Genomic DNA, 22,475 nt, shown 5'->3' with positions numbered 1-22,475 from the left:
ACAAAGGAGGCACCTGCTGCCCGAGGCCCCACCTGAGCCAAAGTGCAAAAATGGGCACTGACTCCAAAGGTCAGGTTGTGTATTTACAGTTATTAAAATCACGTCAAATTATGTCATCTCTTCACTTTGCTTTGGAACAATTACCCAGACGTGTATTCAAGGCGGCAGATGAGAAGCCAGATATCAGCTCGCGGTAGCTCCTTGGGAGGTTTGAAGAGGGAAAGCAGACCAGACATCACACGTAGGATGCAAATCCAGCTGCACTTCTCAGCCCTGTCATGCAGCCTTCAAGGTTTAAAATAAAAAAAATCACCCATTCACTCATACATTTCCTCCTTTTTTCCTGGACGTTCACATGTCGGTCAGGAGCTAAAGTTGGAAGGGAAGTCAGGTGAGCAAGGTGCAGACCTCACGTTCACCTTTGTCCAGTCTCCCTAAGGCCACTAAGTCTGGGGGCACCCTCTTCCCAGGCCCCCTGTGAAGCAGCATAAGGAGGCATCTCTCTTTGGGGTGGAGGGGGAGGCTCAGAGACTGGGGCTGTGACGGCTGCTCCCTGGAGGACTCCCAGGAAGAGGGGAGAGAAGAACACGCCACAAGGGAGGGTGTTCAAAAAGGGGCGAGGGGCTCTGCCAGCAAGGGGTGACATGACTGGGCTTCTGAGGCTCATAGGGCAGCTGCAGAAAGAATGCAGTTGGTTAAGGGAGCTGTAGACTCAAAAAGGTTGGAAACCTCTAATCTAATGTATGCCTGCCATGCCATAGGGAAACAGAAGGCCTCTAATGGAGACCAGCAGTACCATGTGCTCATGAACCAGGAGAGAACCAGAGAGAGAAGCATCTGCCTCAAGGCTGCAGGTTATTTTGGCATCAGAAAGGCTCTTGATCCCTAGCTGGCTCTTGTCTGTGGTGTCTTACAAATCACTTAGTTAATACAGCTCCCCTGCAAATAGCTCCAACGGAGTATAGTCACATTTATCAAACCCTCCCTTCCAGTCCTTCCTTATGCAGATCCCCTTAGAGCAACAATTATTAAACCACTCCAGGGCCTTTCAGAGTTAATGATTTCCCCTCTTTGCCCGGTTTGGCTTTCACCATATCTTGAAGCACACATTTTCCAGGCTTCATAAACCCCTGGTAAAAAACGGTCAAAAATTCAAGCTCTTCCCCACTTTCCAAGGCTACATACTTTGAAATGCCCTTGGCTGGCATGACAGGTCTTCTTACTTCAAATTTGCTGTTGGTTCCAGGTATTTTGCTTGTTTGCAGGATGTTGGTAGACAGGCCAGGAAGATTTGGTGGCTGGGAGCTGGTCCCTACCATTAGGCAGAGTGAAGCAGCTGACTCAGACAGCAGACAAGGTGTTGGAGGGCAGGTCTCTGTGTGCAGCAGGTTATTAGTCAGATGATATCCCTAAGATGCTCTGCTGCCCTCGGGTGTGGTGGAAGATGCTGCTCTTTCACCAGTGTGTAAGTAAGATTCAGCTGCCAAGAACACTTGGTTTCTCTGTGTAGAATTGAGGCATCACCTTGCAAGCAGCAAAATTTCTTGGGCCACCCCTGGTTCAGAGACTGTGAACTGGGAAGACAAATTGCCTGGGAGACCAAAGAGGCATTAGGAGTGGGGTGGTATTTCACAGCCTTGTATTTCATACTGTGCCTTGTTAAATCTCAGTTTATCAAGAACAAGCTGTTTAACTGTAGAGGGGAGGAGCCAGTTTGAATGAGCTGTTGTCCAGTTTTATAGAAGTGGTTTTAGGTTCTAAGTAAAGGCATCATTGCAACAGACAGTAAGCTGACACTGCTCTAGTTTGTATAAATTGGCTACTGAAATTCTTATAAGACTACAGGTGTCCAGGCAGTGTATTTGGTCCTGGGAAGGAACATAGGTAAGAAGAAGAGCTTTGCATGCAGAAGTTCCATGGTTCAAGGCACAATAGAGATTGGGTGCTGCAGAAAGATCCTGGAGAGCCTCTGCCAATCAGAGCAGATAATACGAGCCTAGATAAATGAACAGACTGACTTCCTATGATTCTAGTATTATTCCACTCCATCCAACGTTTCACAGCCAGAGAGACGTGCTTGTAGCACCAGAATTCCCATGCCTACAGCCATTGAGCAAGCCCACCAACACTAATACACCTTGTGCAAGCAGCGATAAGCTCATGCTAAGTTGCCTCCATCCATTTTTTAAGTCCTTTAGCATTCAACGTAATATAGAAACGGGGCAATTGTTTCACAGCATCACCCAAAATCCAGGGCTTTTCGATGACGTGCAGTCTGCATGTCAACTGCTAAGGAATCCAGCGGCATTCAGATTAGGCATGCACGGTGAGACCGTGTTTGTCTACAGAATTAGGCCACTGCCAGTAGCAATACAAATATTTCCTCCTTGAATGAGCAATGCAGCCAGGTATTCCTCCTGCTGGGCTGTTTGCCATCCGTTCACTCAGGTCACAAGATTACATCACTTGGTTGCTCTAGTATTTCAAAGCAGTGGAAGGTTAAAAATGGGATCCAGTTTGCCAGAAGGGATATTTATGTTTAAAAGAGAGACTAGTTTGGTCTCTCTCTCTGAGACGTTTTTTGTGAAAAAGAAGTCTTTATGCAACGCAACACAGAACAACTCAGCGTCTGAATGGGTCGACACCTGAGAGCCTTAGTCAGATGGCTGCTCTTCTTTACTCGGGAAGCTATTTTGTCCTCCTTATCAAGAGTTGTCGCTGAGACATCGTGGACTCAAACCAGAGTTTTCTTCCTTTGGCATGTGATGAGCTGTGTGGTCTTTGCTTTGAGGAATGTGGGGGAGTTATAAAGTTCTGGAAAAAGAAAGGTGGGAAACCACTGGCAAAAGGTGTTTGGAGTATCAGCAAGACTCAAACTGTTTCATTCACATTTACTATTGAGGATGTTCCAAGGGGGTGGAAAAACACATTTGTAACTGGAAAACCAGTGATGAAATACTAAGCATAAACGATGGGTATCGGAGTCCAGATAACTCCATAACTTATTGACCAGGGCTGCTTCCCTGCTTGCCCACCAACATTTCTTTGATGAAAATGGGAATGTCCTATTCCATCATCATCATCATCATCATCATCATCATTTTCCACCTATCTGACTGGGTTGGCACTCTAGGTGGCTTCCAACATATATAAAAGCATAATAAAACATTTAAAAACTTCCCTATAAAGGGCTGCCTTCAGATGTCTCCTAAAGGTTGTATAGTTACTTATCTCCTTGGCTCAGGGGTCGCATAACTCCATATCCTCCAACATTTCTCTGATGAAAATAGGGATGTCCTAAGGAAAAGTGGGACATTCCGGGATCAAATCAGGACCCAGAACAACTTCTGTAAATCCGGGACTGTCCCTAGAGAATAGGGGCACTTGGAGGAAGAAATCTGATCCAGTGTGGATGCAATCTCAGCATGGGAAAGTAACCATGGTTTAGTTGCCAATGTCAAGGAGGAAACACGGGGCTGGGAAGCACCCGCAAGATCCGCTTTGAAAGACTCAGTAAAACCCAAATCCACTGCAAAAACTAATAAATTTCTGTAGCTAGAAAACCGTGGAACCGCTCAGTGAGGGAAAGTGCTTCCAAGCTTTAGGCCACATCAGAAAATCCTGGACACTTTGCATTCCGGTACGGCAAACTTCCTTTGTAAAATGCATTTTTTTCATACCATAGGATGGGGCTGACTTCTAAAAAGCAAGTTTACTTTTTTTAAGAATGCCTGTTTGCTAGCAGTTCCCCACCACCACCACTTCACACACACACACACACACACACACACACACACACACACACACACACCAACTTAATAAGCTCCTGGAATGGCAATGTAGCCAAGAATACTTTGTGCTCTAATTGGTTGTTAGGAGGCTGGAGGGAGAGGGAGGGGGAGAGGGAGAGGGAGAGAATTATTGCTATTATTAACCAAAGCATGTACAGGACAAGAAAATCATATAAATATAGAATTCCAACCAAAGGGAAACTAAAGATCTCAAGCTGTTTTCCGAAAAGAACAATTTCTGAAGATTTCTTATAAGCTACCCCAAAAAATGTAGTCAGAAACAGAAAAAAGCCAGAGCAAGTTTGAGAAAACTTCTGCCCCCATCCTCCTCTCTTCATTCTGTTTTAAGTGGGAGGTGTTTTAAAAAAATGTTTGGACTAAGAACCCAATTGTTCAGCCCAAAGAGTTGCCCTGTCATATATTTTCTGTGGACCTCAGTTAGTAATGTTTATTAATTTCAGCAGGCGTATTCAGAGTATGGCTAGGGTTGGATAAAACCCTAGGTTTAGATCTTCAAGCACAGAACCAAAACCAAAGCTGGGGTCCAGATTACCCAAAGGGTTTTTAGACGTGCCGTGTTCAGGCAGCATCCCCCAGGCTGAATGGCACGATGTCTTCGAAAGGAGATTGTGGTAAGGCAACCATGATTCAAGGTGGACCAGCATTTCTTTGCCCCGTTGCAAAGTCCCTTGGTACACTAGCATTTGGAGTCACTCTGGTTTTGCTACAAAACCATAGTTTACAAAAAGTCATGAGATTTGGTTGCTCCCTATTGATTGAGCATTTGCGTGCAGGGAGGCTATGTGACATCACATCAAGCTGCTGTTATCCCACACTTTTTCCGTCACTTGTCTTGCTGCAATAAGTCGAGGGTGGGCTGTGCAAAGAGGGTTTGTTGCACAACAGCACCAAAACTACTTTAATTGTGCAACCTGGATTTGTCGGCAGGTGCTTAACTCCAACTGCATCTGAAAGTTCAGGTGAAAACTGGGTGCCCAAAATTAATGTAGAGCTCCTGTTTGTTGGCTCTATGCATCAGATGCGCCAAAGGCTGGACAAATGCCCAAAAAGGTGCCGTGTTGCATTCTAAAAGTAAGAGAGATCCATGTAATATTTCTCTATATAGCTGGGAAATTGATTCATTTTCCTCACGTATGTGGGCAAACCTTTTACCAGTTCTTTGGTGGGGCTCTCAAGGGCCATGTGAAACTGCTTTGGGGGCCAAGGCCACCAGTTCTACACCTTTGGACTAATGGTGAAGATGTGGGTTTACTATTTGAGTGCTGTAATTGTGGAAACCCTTCACTCTTCAGTTTAGAAGCTCAGCAGGAGTCTTTGAAGTTTTTAAATTAAAACACTGGACGCAAAAAGGTTTCTGCCACTCACCTCCCATTTGGATATTTTCTTTCAACAACAAAAAGGGGGCAAAAAACAGCCAGTACTCCTTTCTACAGGTTTTCACAAGGAAGATTCTACCCTAATTAACTACCCTAATCTTCAGAGATTGCATTTTCCTTTGAGATTTAAAAGCTAGCAGGGAGTTGTGTCTGGGCAGAAAGGAGATTATTAAAACTTTAATAACGTGAGCCTTTGAACCTTCCCAAATTCTTTACAGTTTTTCTCACATCTCTAACCCAGATGTCTGCATTTTATAAAAGAGAGAGAGAGAGAGAGAGAGAGAGAGAGAGAGAGAGAGAGAGAGAGAGAGAGAAACCCTGTGCCAGCAACATGAAACTATTTGTTTATACTTTTTAGATCTTTCAATGAACAGCCTGTTTTAAAAGTGATAGGAAACAGAATGTCTGTAGTACAGGAGGAACTTGACAAGGCTAAGATGGGGCAAAGGGTTGGGGGGGGGGCGGAGAGACTATCCCAGTAACATTTCATAAAAAGCAAACCTGAAGCTCCTGGGAAATATGGAAAATGAGAACTGATACTTTTCATTTGATGATCTCCTTCAAGGATGGGGAACCTGTGGCCTCCAAATCTTGCTGGACTCCAGCTCCTATCATCCACCACCTCCTTCCAGCCAGAATGGCCAATGACCAGGGATGATGGGAGATGTAGTCCCACAATATCTGGCAGGCCACATGTTCCCCATTGCTGTCTTACGACATGCACTCCCTGGCACTTGTGACTGGGCGCATGCACAGCAGCACTCCACTCTCTCTCTCAATTCCTGCGCAGAGCATTGTTCTGACCTATGTTCTGCCATGCATAGTGGTGTTGCCTTGGCATGAGACTGTGGCCTATGGGCAGTTGGTTGTTCCAGGGATCTGGACTATGATGCACACTCACCTGGCAGTGTGACGGCAGGATACACCCGGCCTTTCTTCATCCTTGTCTCAGTCTAGACTAGGGTTGCCAGGTGAGGAGCATCCCAGATCCTGAGATTTCAGGGCCCAAGCCTGAGACCTAGTAGGGGCAAAGCCTGGGGGTGTCATGAGGGTGGGCCCTGGTGAGTCTTCCTCTGTGCTCCCTCCCACCGCTGAGCCCTGGTGACGGAGGTTAATTGGGAGAGGGGAGGGGATGGGGAGGTGGGCAGATGACACACAAACATCCCAGAGAATCTCTACAGTACTTCACAGCTTGGTTAAAGCTTGCAAGCTGCTCACAGGGTCTTCTTAATAGTAATAAAAAAATTAAAGGCGCTCTCACCCACCTGGAGCTTCAAGTCCTCCTGCCACCACCTGGAGGGAGCCAGCAAAAACTGGAGGCTTCTGATTAGCCCTGGAGGTTTGGCAGCTCACGTCTAGACGGTAGCTGAAAGCAGAGCTGGACAGGACCAATGTTAAATATGGACATTGTTCTACCAATGCAGTTGCTTCTGCACCACTGTATCTGCACATTGGTAACTAAAAGGTTGATATAAGCAAAAATCTGCTCTTATTCCCTTGAATACCTCACAAAAAGGGAGGGTTCAAGGTAGAAATCTGAGCACCTTTGACACCTCTCCTAGTCCTCTCACCCCTCCCAGGTGTGGATTCCTAAACACAAAGAGAAATTAACAGTTTCCTAAAAGTTGATCACTATCTTTTGTTTGGAGGAGTCTTCCATTGTGAATAAGATGGCTAGCAGTCTGGCACCATTTGATGGGGAAATGTCCAGTTGGCAGAGCCTCCAGTTTACAGGATTATGGCTCCCAAGTTGATAGTCATGTGGAAATGTGTGTGTGATTCTGGTCAGAGAGAGTCAAAATGGTGTCAGTCAGGCCTGTCTTCCTGTGCTGCTTCAGACATGTGCCTGTACATTCATGTACATGTTTATTTTATATATATATATATATATATATATATATATATATATATATACACATAACCTTAAAATTTACAACAATATAAAGACCCAGTTGTTTGAGGACTCCAGAAGGCCCTGTGCAGATTCGGCCTGAATTCCCTACGGCTTGGGGAAGGAGGAAATGTAAAATAATATAAAAGCCCCCAGTGTTTGTATGCCAGGAAATGCAAACAGCGCTGGACAAGTTTTTAAGCCAGGAAGGGCTTGAAGAGTCTCCCCCAACCCCACCCTGAGAAGCTAACATGGGGCAAGGAAGCATGGCCACTCCAGGGCCTTGAAATATCTGAACATGTCAGATGTGTGGGTGCATGTCCAGACTTGCGGGATTAGGGGGGGGGCTGCAGCGGTTGGCTTGGCAGAAGGCCCAGTAGGTGGAATTTATGCCTCATCAGATTGTGAGGGAAAACTAAATGCCATTGTGAGCAACCAGGAGGCAGATCTGCCGTAGCAGTGAACTTGGCAGAACAAGCAAGAGATTTAAAATGCTGGCGCAGGAGTGTAATTACAGGGTAGGGTTACCACCCATTCATAATTTTTATGCACTGTTCATATTTTGGGAACTCAGCCCATGGTAAGTAGGAAACTTCGTTGCAGTCAGAATATATATATATATATATATATATATATATATATATGGCAGAATTGTGTGTCTGAGGCAGTCCTTCAGACAGCTGAAAGTGGCTTGAGACGGGTTCTGCTTCCCAAGGCACAAACAGGTCTATCTTTTAATCCACCATTGTCTCTAGGCAAACAAGCCCAGCGGGTTTCTAAAAACAATATCTGCAGTGCCAGTTTTCCTAGAGACAACAGCAGAACGAGCAGAACTTCCCTGACCTTCTGTCAAACCGCCTGCAGCCAAGGCTGTCCCAAGACATTTTGCCACCCGAGGCAAAGGTCACAGGTCACCTCCCATAGACATGCTCAGTTGTGCAGGCACACTGTGCCACATGGCCAGTTGAATCTCCACCTGCACCTGAGAGCAGCAGTTTATTTAGAGTATTTCACTGCATAATAGTCACCATCGCATAACAGTCACACAGAGAGAGAGAGAGAGAGACCCCTTTATCGGGCCCTAACGTCGGTCCCAAAACACTCACCACATAATAGTCACAGGGGTAATTCTGAGGAGAGCTGGGGGTCTGTTTGGGGTGCTTGCATGGGGGCCATTGCCACTGCTGCCACCGCCTTGGGTTCTCACCCTGAGACATCCCAACCAAGAAGGGAAATCAGAGGGCGAGCGACCACCTCGGCTGCCCATCCCTGACACCATCCCCTGCTCTGTAATTCACCGCATCATGGTCACATACCCCTTCTTTAAAAAGAAAAATCAGCATTAAAATGTGGCCATGATGCGGTGAAATAGGGTATTTGTTGCATTTATGTCCCATCTTTCCCTACAAGGAGTTCAAGGGGGCATACATGGTTCTCCTCCTCTCCGTTTTTACCTTCACAACAACCCTGTGAGGTAGGTTAGGCTGAGAGGCAGTGACTAACCCAAGGTCACGCAGTGAGCTTCAACTCTAGCCGCTACACTTTTTTTTTGCCCCGGTGCTTATCCTGAGAATACCCACTCTTTACCACAGAATCAGAACATACAGCAATTTGAGTTTTCTGAGGATTATCATTTGCTCAGATTCAGTAGTAAAGAGCGAGTTTTCACGGAGAAAGCACCAGGGCAGAAAAAGGAAAGGGTTTGGACACCGTGCTTTAAAGCATAGCCTAGAAACGCATAATAAAAGGAAGTCTAGAACTCAGCTGGGAGGAAGAGGGCAAAACTAGAACTATTTTGTTCTGCTTGCCATTGGCTCTGGCTCCCCCTACTGTTGGCCTCCCTGCCTTCCACCCTACCAGTTCCATTGGGCACGAACCACCACTGGCAACTTCTCTCCTGTGGTCAGTGAGTTGCCATCACTTTCTGAGTGCAGGAAGGAGGAGAGAAATGTTCTCTATACCGATGGCTGACCGAGCGAAATAGTCAACCTGCCCATGGAGTCCCCTTTCTGGAAGAAGCAGCAAAAGCTCACCTCAGGCCAAGAGAGGCTCCAGTTCCTTGTGGCAATTGCTGGAGAAAGAAATGAGTATTGTTGCATTTTCCAACTCATATCTTCTACGGCTGCAATTAACCCAGATTTGCTCCAGGACCAGCCAGAGAAGACAAGATGGCTGGGATAACTTGACCCAGGTCGCTGCTGTGACTGTTCCAAGCCGCTGGCTAAAAGTCTTCTTTGTTGTCCATACTTAATGCCCCCAAATGTCAAAGTTTCCCCTTCACCGCCTTGTGGACTTTTAGCAGGCTATACAGACCAGACGTCCTTTCCATGTTAACAAATCGCTGACAAGGTTCAGACTGGGCTTAACATTGCACTCCATTCATAATGCTTCATTCAAAGGTAAGGAATTAGGCATGGGAAACGCCGACACCGGTCCAAGATTTACTTAACTTTAATCAGACTAAGGTTTGAGCCTCTCCTTGTGGATTTAGGATCCTGTGAGCTCTGTGGCTCATAAGAGGGCGGCTTTATACGTAGAATCTTTTCCAAAGCAGCTGCAGTAATTACCTCTACAGTACAGGAGGAATCCTAGCTATAAAGTCTCTGGCAAGGATGCCAGCCTATTTCTCCAGGAGGACTTCAGAGTGTTTCTTTCAGAAGTTCACCTTATTAAATCATTCTTAAGCTGTCCCCAAATAAAGAACGAACCTTTAGACTGACCCTTGCTTTCAAATGTTTGACTTTTCCTGTAAATGTCTACAGCAGCCCTCTGGAGCCTGTAAGTCTCGCGAAGCCGATTTGGCAAAACAATAGTGAAATGTTCTCAGCCATAACACGGAGAGGATGATAAAAAAAAAAATACTAGCAGGCAGTAGAGCCAAGATGTGCTGCGAGATGCTGCTGAGTTATCTTGTAGTCAGATGTTGGATCAAGAACTTACAGATCCTTCTCACGTTGTTTTCTCCCCTCCCCACCCCCACCCCCAAGTACAATGCTCTGGCTGTGCTGAAGTGAAGATCTTTGTGACTCCTCACAGCAGATGCAACTGCAAAGACGTGAGTTCAAGTGCTCAGGAATGAGAGCGACTACTGGCTCAGCACACCAACAGCAAGCATCTGGTAGCAAGAAAACAAGCAGTTGGGCTTTGGACTTCCACAGCAAGTAGCCATGTCTCCCCCTGTTTTCATCTAATTGTCTATGTAAAAGGGGAAGGTTGCAACAATGGGTTTTCTCTTATTTGTCCTTAACCTGCTTGTCCAAATTCATAACGCTCAAGCGAAAGTCAATCTGTAGGATCTGGTTGTCTCAACGCACAGCCCTAATCTACCCCCCCCCCCAGAGAAGCACTTGAGTGCAACATGCACCCTTAAAAGGGGCTCTTTCTTCCATCAATATTGTGATCCAATGCACATTGACCAGAATGCTCATTTATATACGAAACGTCTCTCTCCTCTAGTTTCTCCTCCAAACAGCCAGTTGTTAACATAGTGCAAGGGAGAAAGATTCAAAGGCTTGTGCGCAAACATTTTGTGACACTTCAGCCATGTAAATCCAGCAATATTCCCTGCATTTCTAACAAGACCAGCAGAAGATAGCAATGAATTCCAAATTCATTGTCAGATCCAGCAGGGAGCCCTGCGAAGGAACTTTCTCAGCAAACAAACAAGAAAAGAATCAAAAGTTCAGCTCTCCTGGGTTTGGGAGGATGAAGAGGAGTTATGAGGGTTTTTTAAATAAAATTTTAAAAAGGACCCGATGCAAAAAAAGGCCTTCTCTTTTTAATTTTCCTTGACCAGTCTCTAAGATACGTGTCTGTGTCATAGTAAGGGAGAGGAGCAATCTTTAATAACCGGATTTCTATAGAGAACTGTTCTTTGGTCTAGTTGCCGGCAGCCTCCCAGGGAGAGAAAATACGGAGGAAATTAAGACTGACCTCACACTGTTTGCGCGGAATGAGCAAAGGCTGTTGGCTGCTGTGGCTTCACTTGTCTGCATGGCGCTTCCTCTCCCAACGAGTTCAGCTGATTCAATGGCGTCAAAAGGAATTTTTGAAAGGGGGACAGGAAAGGAAAGGTATGTCTCCCATGTGCTGCCCTTGGAGAACATTCTGAAAAGTGGATCGGGGGGGGGTATTTATTGATTTTAAATATTTATATTCATACAGTCCGTAAGTGGTCTACAAAATATCGAGGGTGTGTGTGTGTGTAGGAATAGCATGCAATGCAGTATACAATGAAATAAAGCAATAGAACCACAATGATTAATAATAATAATAATAATAATTTATTGGCCCAGGTGGCGCTGTGGTTAAACCACTGAGCCTAGGGCTTGCTGATCAGAAGGTCGGCGGTTCGAATCCCTGTGACGGGGTGAGCTCCTGTTGCTTGGTCCCAGCTCCTGCCAACCTAGCAGTTCGAAAGCATGTCAAAATGCAAGTAGATAAATAGGAACCGCTACAGCGGGAAGGTAAACGGCGTTTCCATGTGCTGCTCTGGTTTGCCAGAAGCGGCTTTGTCATGCTGGCCACATGACCTGGAAGCTATACGCCGGCTCCCTCGGCCAATAATGCGAGATGAGCGCGCAACCCCAGAGTCGGTCACGACTGGACCTAATGGTCAGGGGTCCCTTTACCTTTTTAATTTATTGGCCAAGTACCGACATACTTGGAATTTTGCTTCGGCTACATTGCAATGTAAACATACCTTATACAAACATTGTTCCACATACAATACAATACCACAGCAAAGGAACCCCACCCATAACTGGCCTCCCTTCCGCTACACAACTACGAATTATTATTATTATTATTATTATTATTATTATTATTATTATTATTATTTACTCACCCACTACCTAAGGTCCCAGGTTAATTGCAACAATCAAAATGCAATATTAAAACAGTTTAAAACAACTTACAACCAGACAAACAAGGTGGGTCGTAAAACTACATGTCAAGTCTCAGAAGCCAAGGTAAAGAGGTCTATCTGCAGCGTTCACCGAAAGCAGTATAAAGAAGGTGCACTTCTGTGAGGAGTGAGTCCCACAGGTTGGGGGCTTCTTCTTGGAGAAAAGAACTCATGTGTGGAGAGAGGGAGGTAGAGCTGAAGATGAGGATAAAGAGGAAGCACCCTGAACAATCCAGTTCTTCCATCTTCTCTTCTGCCAATACCAAACTCAGTTGGTGTGTGCTGACAAGATTGTAGAGGGACTCAGGTCTCAGCTATACAGCTGCAAATAAAACGTTTTAAATGTGTTGTAAAGTGCAATATACAAATGTGACACTAGATGGCCACAGTGAGCTATGCCAAATTCAATTTCAAAATGGTTTTTTTTAAAAAAATCATTTTCACAGCATTTTTTTATATGTGTGTATAGTCCACCTGATTATCAAGAGGGAGGTGATGTTTCAGCATGCCTGGGGAAGCCTGAAGTTTACGGAATTATTTTTAAAATGTAGAAAAAACTTCGGGGCAGTAAATCATCATAAAAGCATTCAGAAGGCTGACTCTGCTGGAAAACAAAACAAAACAGGGGAAAGGAGTAAAATATTCTGCTTGAGTTCTTTATAGTACCCTGGCAGAGGGTACCGTGACCCTGAGCAGGACAAGTTCTGCAAGGAAGCAAGTATGTGCTGCCACATTTTGTTGCAGGTCACCTTGTTCTGATCATACTGAGGAACGGCACGTTTTTAATAAAGCTGGGCTCTGTTTAATTTAGTGTTGCATCGCCTCAAGTCCACCGCCATGAGCTTTCCCAGTTCTAGAGGGAAAGGGCAGTTTGGTCAACCTGCACACACCATTGAACTGTTTTTAGGAAGTAGCATTTGAACCATAGGCAGAAAGCAATGCTGTTTAGGGTGATTCCAATTTAAAATTGATATTTTAAACCCGTGATTAATAAATCTACCCATTAAGTATGGAATGCTTTCTGACCTATTTATTTTTATTGTATGTTCTGTTCTATTCTGTTCTGTTATTTGTTTTTCACATCTGTGACCTTACAGTGCAATCTGTCTATTCAATAAAAAGATCAATGGAGCATTATCTGAAGGTAAATTGGTATAAGATTGCCTAGCTCAGCTGGTAGAGCATGAGACTCTTAATCACAGCATTGTGGGTTTGAGCCCCACGTTGGGCAAACAGATTCCTGCATTGCAGGGGATTGGACTAGATGAACAGCTCTTCGATTCTACTATTCTATCGATTCAAGAATAATAACCAGCCTTGGACATGGCAAAGGTGTGCTCTGCCACAGATAGAGGGCTCTGATTTCAAAACAGTTGGCAACCCTATATGGAGCATTCCTGTTCTCATGCCACTGCTGGTCTCCTTTTTATTTTAACTCACAACTTGTCTTAGGCTGGCCACGAAAAAATCAGCTTGACTGCAGTAATTAAAGGGTGAAAACACAACAAACCCAATGTAAAGATACCAACAAAGGCTGCATATTCTCGTTTTAATTGGTGCCCATAGATCCTTCCAGACCCCCCTATTAACACTAAGCTGGTGTGTGATTTCATTAAATGAATAGCTGACTTGCACAGTAATTACAACCTTTCCCTTTTTCTTTCCTTTAAAAAAAAAATCAGTTTACCACCTCTCAAAGATTATAGGTTTGTAACCTCTCCCCCACTCAATCTTTCATGATTGCACATTTCCAATCAAAAGATCCCACAGAGTCAGAAAAACAATAGTTTTATGTTATTATATTCCTAATCATGGGTAATTTGGTACAGAATTAGTAGCTGCGCCTGTCGATTCAAGCTTTATGTCACTAGGACGATCTCCTCCAATCTGGGTGGCAATCACGAATGCATTTACCTGTGCACTTATACACCGAGGAGCCACAGCCCAGGAATTTGGTTGTGAACCTTCTAATGATCTTTGCTTATATGCTCTCTGGGGGTACAACAATTAGACAGCATTGTCAATCCCTGAAATTATTGTGATATGGTGGTAGGTGGTTGTACTTTGGCCAGACTCCTGAGAGTCAAAGAGCACCCCTATGGAGCATTTGCAGTGATGCAACTAACCCTGTATTCTGCCTCTGACTGTGGCTAGTGAAACAGAAATTCCCAAGCAAGCATTGTGTAGCGCTAGCTTGCTCACAATGCGGATAGCACCATGTTGAATGCCACACCACCCTCTCTCAAGCAAGCTCTCCTGCCCCTTGTTCATAGCTGCCAAGTCTCCCATTTCTCACAGGAAAACCCCCATATTTTGTTACCGTTTCCCGCTGTTATCCCTAATTGATTAATATCCCGTAAATCCCCCGGATTTAGAAAGCAGCTCCTGCCGGCGGCCATGTCCCGGCTCATGGCTGTCTGCGCATGTCTGGACATGTGCAGAAGCAATTTCTGGTGCCCAGACATGCAGACTGGGCAGCCCGGCACCAGAAGTCACTTCTGCGCATGTCTGGACATGTGTAGAAGCGACTTCTGGTGCCGCTCTGCCCATGTCTGGGCACCGGAAATCAGGCAGCGCCAGCACCAGAAGTCGCTTCTACACATGTCTGGACATGTGTAGAAGCGACTTCCGGTGCCGCGCCACTGCTGATCCCGGATTTTTCAATCCGGGAGTTGACGGCTCTGCCCTTGTTCCTGTGGGATATAAACCATGCAAGTGAATACAATAATAGCCAAATGTCACTAATACTGTAACTGATAAACCACTGCAACCAAATGAAATGCCTTTACAAAGCAAATGTCATGGATAATAGCACTGACTCGAGTCAAACAGCATGCCAAGGCATAGGTAAGGAAGCTCATCTATAGTTTGGTGTGATGTCCGAATGAGAAACCCCGGTTTCCCCCCAAAGAATGAAAACTGCACATTGGTGAGATAGCTAACCAAGGTGTTTCATTTAGTGGAGTGGTCTTGGAAAAATCTATGCAGTTACCAGTTCTGTGGCAAGCATAAATCCACTGCTAGGCTGTCTTTTAATGTGGACTGTGTCATTTCTGAATCTTGTTACAGAAAGCAGGGGGGTGGGGAGACAGAGAGACCTATTTGAAAGCGGAATGCTCATCCTAGACAACATAGCTAATTAATTCAATTTGCAGATGCAGGAAATAAAATAATGATCATTTAAACATCATTTAAGCATCAACAGAAGCAGATGCTGGAATCTTTACACACATATTTTAAAAGTCCGATATAGCAATAGGAAGTTCAGTGTGAAAGTTAAGCCGACAGTGATTTCTGCCTGGACTAACTCCTCAGTTCACTGCAAGAGTTTCACTTCTGTTGTCATCACTCTCATGCCGCTAATTAACTTGCATCTGTTTCACGTTTGAAATTTACAACACTTGCCCACTTTAGCTACGGTAGTTTGCGTCTAGCACTAAACATATGTTTGGTTTACTACAGGCAAGTTCTGAATGCTTTTGACTTCAAATTGCATGAGTTTATTGTCCCCATCAACTGAGCGTTTGTGAGGGGGAAAGGCCTGAATTCATTTAAAAAATGGTGGAAAGTGCAACTCTTTGGATGCTATTAAGGAGAGGCCCGCCGCAAGGTATAACGCAGCCCGGTTTTCTGAAACTTGCAGCTCGCAGCAATATCAGACACAAACCCATTCATAAATACTCCCATATGAAACTCCATGTGCATCTTCCAAGTAAAGAAAATGAGAATAAAGGCCAGTTAATTTATGCGCCAATATTATGAAGGACAACATAAGCCTGTGTTATGCTGGAGAGCAATGCAGATCACTGCTCTGGTTTACATGATGTGATGGATATAATTAATGCATCAAATATTTCACTATATAGCTAGAGCCCATTGAGGAACGGTATCCAGGGGTTCCCACCCCCCACCTCTGTGAATGCTATACAGCAGGCATGTCCAACAGGTAGATCACTGGACGTCTGTGGTAGATCACCGGAGAAGCTAAAAAACTTTGACTCCTCCCCAAAAAATTCAACATATTTGCCCTGCACCCCTAAAATGACCTGAACCACAAAAAACAGGGCTTTCCTTCCTAAAAAGAGCTCCCTTTCCTCCTCCCTAAAGAAGCTCAACAACATTTACGTGAGCCCAAAAAAACAGGGCTTTCCTTCCTAAAAAAGCTCAACAACTTTGACCTGAACCCCCCAAAAGAGGGTTGATCACTGCCAGTTTTAAACTCTGTGAGTAGATCGCAGTCTCTGGAGGTTGTCCACCCCTGCTATACAGGAACCTGTCTGAAACTAAATCAGACCCAGTGGTCCATCAAATTAGTATTTTCTACACTGCCTGGCAGTTTCTCTCCAAGGTTAAAGCAAGTGGACCTTCCAAGTCCTACCTGGAGATGCTGGGGATTGCACAGTCCTCCAGATTTTGCAGCACCGCTTTCATTCAAAAATGCATACAAAGATGTGCATATTCTGGGGTAAGTGACGACACACATGCCTTTAAAAAAAAATTACATTCTTTATTTGTTTACTTTCAAACATTACAAATCATGTAATCACAAACAAAAAAGAATAAGAATTAAATGCAAACATTACAAATCATATAAACACAAACCAAAAAATAAGGATGAAATAAACATGGAGACAAAACCAGAGCAAAACATAAAAATAATTTTTACACGCACAAAAAGGGGGGAAAAAGGGAAAATGAAATAAAATCTCCTCTAATAACATCAAATCAGATCAAAATATACCTCTTTTCAGCATCCCACCACCCTCCCCTCCACCCACCCTAAGTGATTACAAACTTCCAGCCATTTTTGTCCTGCCCCTTTCATTTTCTGTCATGCGTCTGTGTACCTGATTTCTTATTTTCTCAGTTGGGAAAAAAAACAACTTTTATTTCTGAGTCTTCATATGCCTTCTGCAAGAGAGGCGTTTCCCACCATTGTAGCTAAATAATTTCTAAATTCCCCCCAATCTTTATCTCTTTTATCCTCATTTATCCCTTTAACTTCTGCCATTTTCGTCGCGGAATTATAATATACTCACATTTTATTTTGCCAATCCTCTTTGCTCGGTATCTTTTTGCTCTTCTAATTTTTTCCAATTAATATCCTGACTGCTGTCGCTGCATACATTACGATATTTCTATCTTTTGGCCGAATTTCGTCATGGAGCATCCCAAAGAGAAATAATTCAGGATTCTTTTTGAAAGAATACTTTAGTATTTTTTTCCCATTTCTTTATAGACCATATCCCAATAGGGTTTAATTTTGCTGCATTTCCACCAAATATGAATATAATTGCCAGTCTCATTTTGGCACCTCCAACATTTCTCATCACTTCCTTTATACATTTTGGCTATCTTTTCCGGGGTTAAACGCCACCTATGCTGCATCTTAATTAAATTTTCTTTCAAATCATGACTTGCTGTATAATTCATATCTCCATTCCATAATCTTTCCCAGCTTTCCATCATAATTGCTTTCCCCAAATCTTGTCCCCAGCGAATCATTTATATTTTTGTTAATTCTTCTTTTGTTTCCCATTCCAATAATAGACTATATAATTTTTTAATATATTTATTTTTGCCAATTGTTAAAATTTTGTCAAATTTTGAAACTTCCTACTTTTTTATCTTTTGGGAACCTTTGATTTATTTGAAAATACTGCAACCAGCTAGTTAAATGATATTTTATTTCATTATAATTTCTTAATTTTAATTCACCCTCAACATCCTCCAACAAGATCTTATACGATGGCCAGTTTGAACCCATATTGCATCTTTTAACTGCCACTGCTTCCAGTGGTGATATCCACCCCGGGGTTTTTGTTTCTAAAATGCCGCGATGTTTTTTCCATACTTTATATATAGACTTTCTTATGATATTATTAAAGAAAATGTTTCGTGGCTTTAAGTTCTCTTGCAATAAATAAAAATGCCAACCAAAGCCTAGTCCTTCTCCTTCTAAATCGAGTATTTCATCATTTTTAATCTCCACCCATTCCTTCATCCAGCATAATGCTGCCGCGTCGTGGTAAAGTTCGAGGTCTGGCAGATCAAGACCACCTCTGCTTCTATGATCAATTAATATTTTGTATTTTATTCTCGGTTTCCTGCCTCCCCATATGAACTTGGTGATATCCTTTTTCCATTCCTTAAAGCAATTCATTCCGCCTAAGATAGGCAGATTTTGATAATAGTAATTCATCTTTGCTAATACAGTACTGACATTTTGACCAGAGATATACAACCCAATAATGAAATTTTTAATTTTGTCCAATTTTCCATTTTCTTTTTAATCTCTTTCCAAACTTTAATATAATTTTCCTGGAATAAATCGATGCTTCTTGATGTTATTTGAATTCCTAAATATTTCATTTTCTTTTTGATTTTGAAGTAAAATTTAAGCTGGTTCCTATGAACCCAGAGAAATGGATCTTGACCCAGGGAGAGCCCAAGGATCCAGGCAAGCAGACGAATTTAAGCGTCTCCTGCCCACCAAATAACAGAGACCAAACCAGGACGTACGAAGCAAGGCACTTTTATTTTCGCTGTTGCAACAGGGTCCTTCCTCTCACGCAGGAGAACAAGGAAGGAACCCAAACAAAGATGTCTTGCCCTTAAAAAGAAATTTGAAATTGGTTTCAGCCCACCCCCCAGAAGCATCATCCATATGTCACAGAAGGGGTGTAGCCCAAGACCCCCCCTCCCTAGATTCATCATAGGTACATCATGAAAGGGGAGGTCTGGTGGCAGTAATCTGAGCAGTCTGGACCCTGCCCCCAAAACCTAATCAACAAAATTGAGAGATATTTACATTTCCCTGTTTCCCAGCCAAGTTAATCACACCCTTTTGTCTGGCACTCAGGTATCAGGATGCCAGGGTTATCATTTTAATTCCTGAGACAATGAGAAGGTTCCCCCCACCTCACTTCTTCCTTGCAGAGGAACACCTGGTCAGAGAGAGTCAAAATGGTGTCAGTCAGGCCTGTTTTCCTGTGCTGCTTCAGACATGTTTCTGTACATTCATGTACATGTTTTATGAACAATTATTATATATATATATATGACCTCAAAATTCTTATAACAATTTCAATACCTGTTAATGTTTGTAATTTTTTCTTTTTCATCTATCTCCAAATTCCTTACCATCATGTTTGTTTTTATGTAATTTATTTTAAATCCCGCCAGTTTGCCATATTCCTCAATTTTTTGCAATGCTTTGGGTATGCTATTAAGGGGGTCTTCCGTTGTTATGATAACGTCGTCAGCAAAAGCTTTAATTTTAATTCTTTTCTGTCCAATCACCACTCCTTTAATCACACCCTCCTCTCTTACACTTTTTAATAATATTTCCAATACAATTATATAAAGTAAAGGTGATAGGGGACACATGCCTATTTTAAGGGGAGCTGCGTGGAATAGCATGGTTTTGTGCCATGCTGTAGCCAGGGCCAGCTCCAGCTCCAGCTCCAGAATTCCCGTTATCCTGCACCCTGGCCTCCGCTGGTCCCTAACCTCCATTGGACTTGCTCCTGAGTGTGGGCCTACCATTTGAACTGCTTCCAGCACCACTGCCCATACCCCAGGGTCCTGGACTCTTGTCTCTCACGCCCTAGATGGTGACAAGCTTTTTCTCCTTCCAGTGGCCGACTTGTGGAGGAAGGCTGCATGCTTCCTGCAACTGGTCTCGGGTGGAAAATTTATGAAGGTCAGATGGAGGCATTTGCAAGGGAAACAAAGTTTCCAGAAGACGACAGAAGAGTTTGAATGATGCAATCATCCCAAGAGGAAGAAACACAACTCGGAATGCACCTAGAAGCTAGAGAGAGAGAGAGAGAGAGAGAGAGAGAGAGAGAGAGAGAGAGAGAGAGAGAGAGAGAGAGAGAGAGAGAGAGAGAGAGAGAGAGATGACTGCGCTGCTCTTGCCTCTCTCCACCTGGTCTAGGGCAGGGCCTGAGAGGCTCTGAACGACTGCTGTTGCTGCTGCCTAGAGAGGACTGCCCTGCTGAAAGCCGGGGGGCCCTGCTCTTGCCTCTTTCTACCTGGCCCAGGGCGGGGCCAGCAGGCACAGTCCGCACATGCCCTAGACACTTTTGACAGCGTACACACTATACATTCAAAACACATGGCTTCCCCTCAGAAATCCTGGGAAATGTAGTTTACCCTCGCTCACAGAGCTACAATTCCCAACACCCTTTAACAAACCTCAGTTCTCATTCTTCTTTATGGGGGAGCCATGGGCCTTGAAATATGCTATGTGTACACAGCCTTTATCTTGTCCCCGAGCTCTTTGTACATCTGAATCTGGGTTATGTGTAGTTCAATTAGTTTCTTTTTACTTCTCCTGGCTACAGGCCCATGACAATTTCCCAGAAGATCTCTCCTCCTCCACGAGGAGAGACTTTGCGGGCGGGACATGCTCCGCGTGGCAAGCAGGGGTGCGTGCCCTGCTGCAGCCAATCCCTGCTGCCACACCAAGCCTCTGGCTGGCCAATAGGGCCGGCCTGGGGGCGGGCTTTGCGGACGTTTAAATCGGCGCGGCAGCAGGGGAATCCTCCTTCTCCTTCGGCATCCCGACGGATCTCCCGCCCACCCTCCCTTTAGGTCTTCCATTTGTGTGTGTGTGCTTTGACCTTGCTATGGACTTCGGTTGGTTGCCTTGGTTGCCCAAGAGGACTGGTAGGAGTTTTTTATCCATTTGGCTAATTGGCACCGGCCTCTTGGTTTTTTTTACCTACCTCGCAGCAATTTGTCACAACTTCTTTCGGTATTTGGCGGTTAGGCATTGGAATATGGAGTGTCTGGTGTGTTTGAGGACTGGTTGTGGCCATCATCCAACCCTCCTCTTATAGGGGTATCCCCTTAAGGGATACGGCGGTCGTGGATCCTGTCCGATGCCCTGCTGAGGCTAGGGCCATGGCACAACCCCCGGTGACACCGGGGTGAGCTTTCAGTTGTATTTGCATCAACAGGCTCCTCCCTCGGGGTGTTAACCTGATATGACCCCCCGCAGAGCGGGGTGGGGTCATGCTTGCTAGGGTGTCCAATGCCTAAGCCAATACCTCTCACTTGCTCTAGCCTTATTTTACCCATTAACTCAAATCCATGTGTCACTGTGTCTTCATTTCTCACGGGGGCGGGGGGCGGGTCCTCGAACTGCAAGTGTTATGGCGGAGGTGGTGAATCTTTCACCCTTTAGGCTCCCTTTGAGTCCTCCCTTCGCAGTCAGGAGCAGGTGGAAGGGGGGAATTAAATGCCCATCTGCGTGGCTCGCAGGGACCTGAGCAGGCAACTGAGAGAGTTCAAGAGGCATTCGCATGATAGTGCTGCCCATTCATTAGGCAGCCAAGTCCCCGATAAGACATCTATTTGAGAGCCGTTCCAGTCTCCAGCTTAAATGGCTCTTTAAAAGTTTGTTTTATATGCAACAGACTGGAAATGCTCCTTCAAAGCCATTCCACCAGATTATGCAATTACTAATTACATCTTGAGGGCAAATGCCATATGGAGCTTTTTAAAAAACAACCAAAAAACTAACGAAAATTGATGGGAAAATGCCCTTTCTTCTTTTCTTTTCTTTTTAATGGCATTGGAAACACAAAGCACACTTGTCAGGGCATCATAAACCACCAGGAGCAGCTAAAACCAAAATTAAAGACACATCGCTTCCCTTCCCTGGGACCAAATTGTTCCTTCTGCTGGATATCTTTCCACAGCAAGCTCACACTCAGGGCCAGGGAGCAGCTGTCCTTGTGTCCTTCTCACACTCAGAGAAAATGGGTATTCAGCTCAAGGGCCACATTCCCTTAGGAGAAACCTTCCAAGGGCCACAACCCCGTGGTGGGCGGGGCCAGAGGCAAAAGTAGGTGGAGCAATGGATGTGAATTCTGCTACAGCTGACAGTAAGAGCTGTTCGGCAGTGGAATTTGCTACCAAGGAGTGTGGTGGAGTCTCCTTCTTCGGAGGTCTTTAAGCAGAGGCTTGACAGGCATATGTCAAGAATGCTTTGATGGTGTTTCCTGCTTGGCAGGGGCTTGGACTGGATGGCCCTTGTGGTCTCTTCCAACTCTATGATTCTAGGGGGTGGAATGCAACTAAGTCCCATGAAGAGCAAACCCATTAAAATTCCTGGAAATGATGGCATTCAGTTCATTAATTTCAGGGCTTTCCTGTGAGTAGAGCTTAGTTCAGGCATAGGCAAACTTGGCCCTCCAGATGTTTTGGGACTACAACTCCCATCATCCCTAGCTAACAGGACCAGTGGTCAGGGATGATGGGAGTTGTAGTCCCATAACATCTGGAGGGCTGAGTTTGCCTATGCCTGGCTTAGTTCCACCCTAGGCTTTGATCACTAGGGTAGTTTCTACTCATGCATGAACTGGGCCAATGCACACAGCTGCCCCATCAGTGTCTAGTTTCATTAGAAAGCAGAGCCACTCTGGATTGTGGCCTTCACAGTTCAGCACTGCCCTGGAATGAGGGCAGAACTGGAC

Source organism: Zootoca vivipara, chromosome 12 (genome assembly GCF_963506605.1).
Source record: "Zootoca vivipara chromosome 12, rZooViv1.1, whole genome shotgun sequence".
Lineage (NCBI taxonomy): Eukaryota > Metazoa > Chordata > Lepidosauria > Squamata > Lacertidae > Zootoca > Zootoca vivipara.
This window is presented reverse-complemented; position numbering follows the sequence as displayed.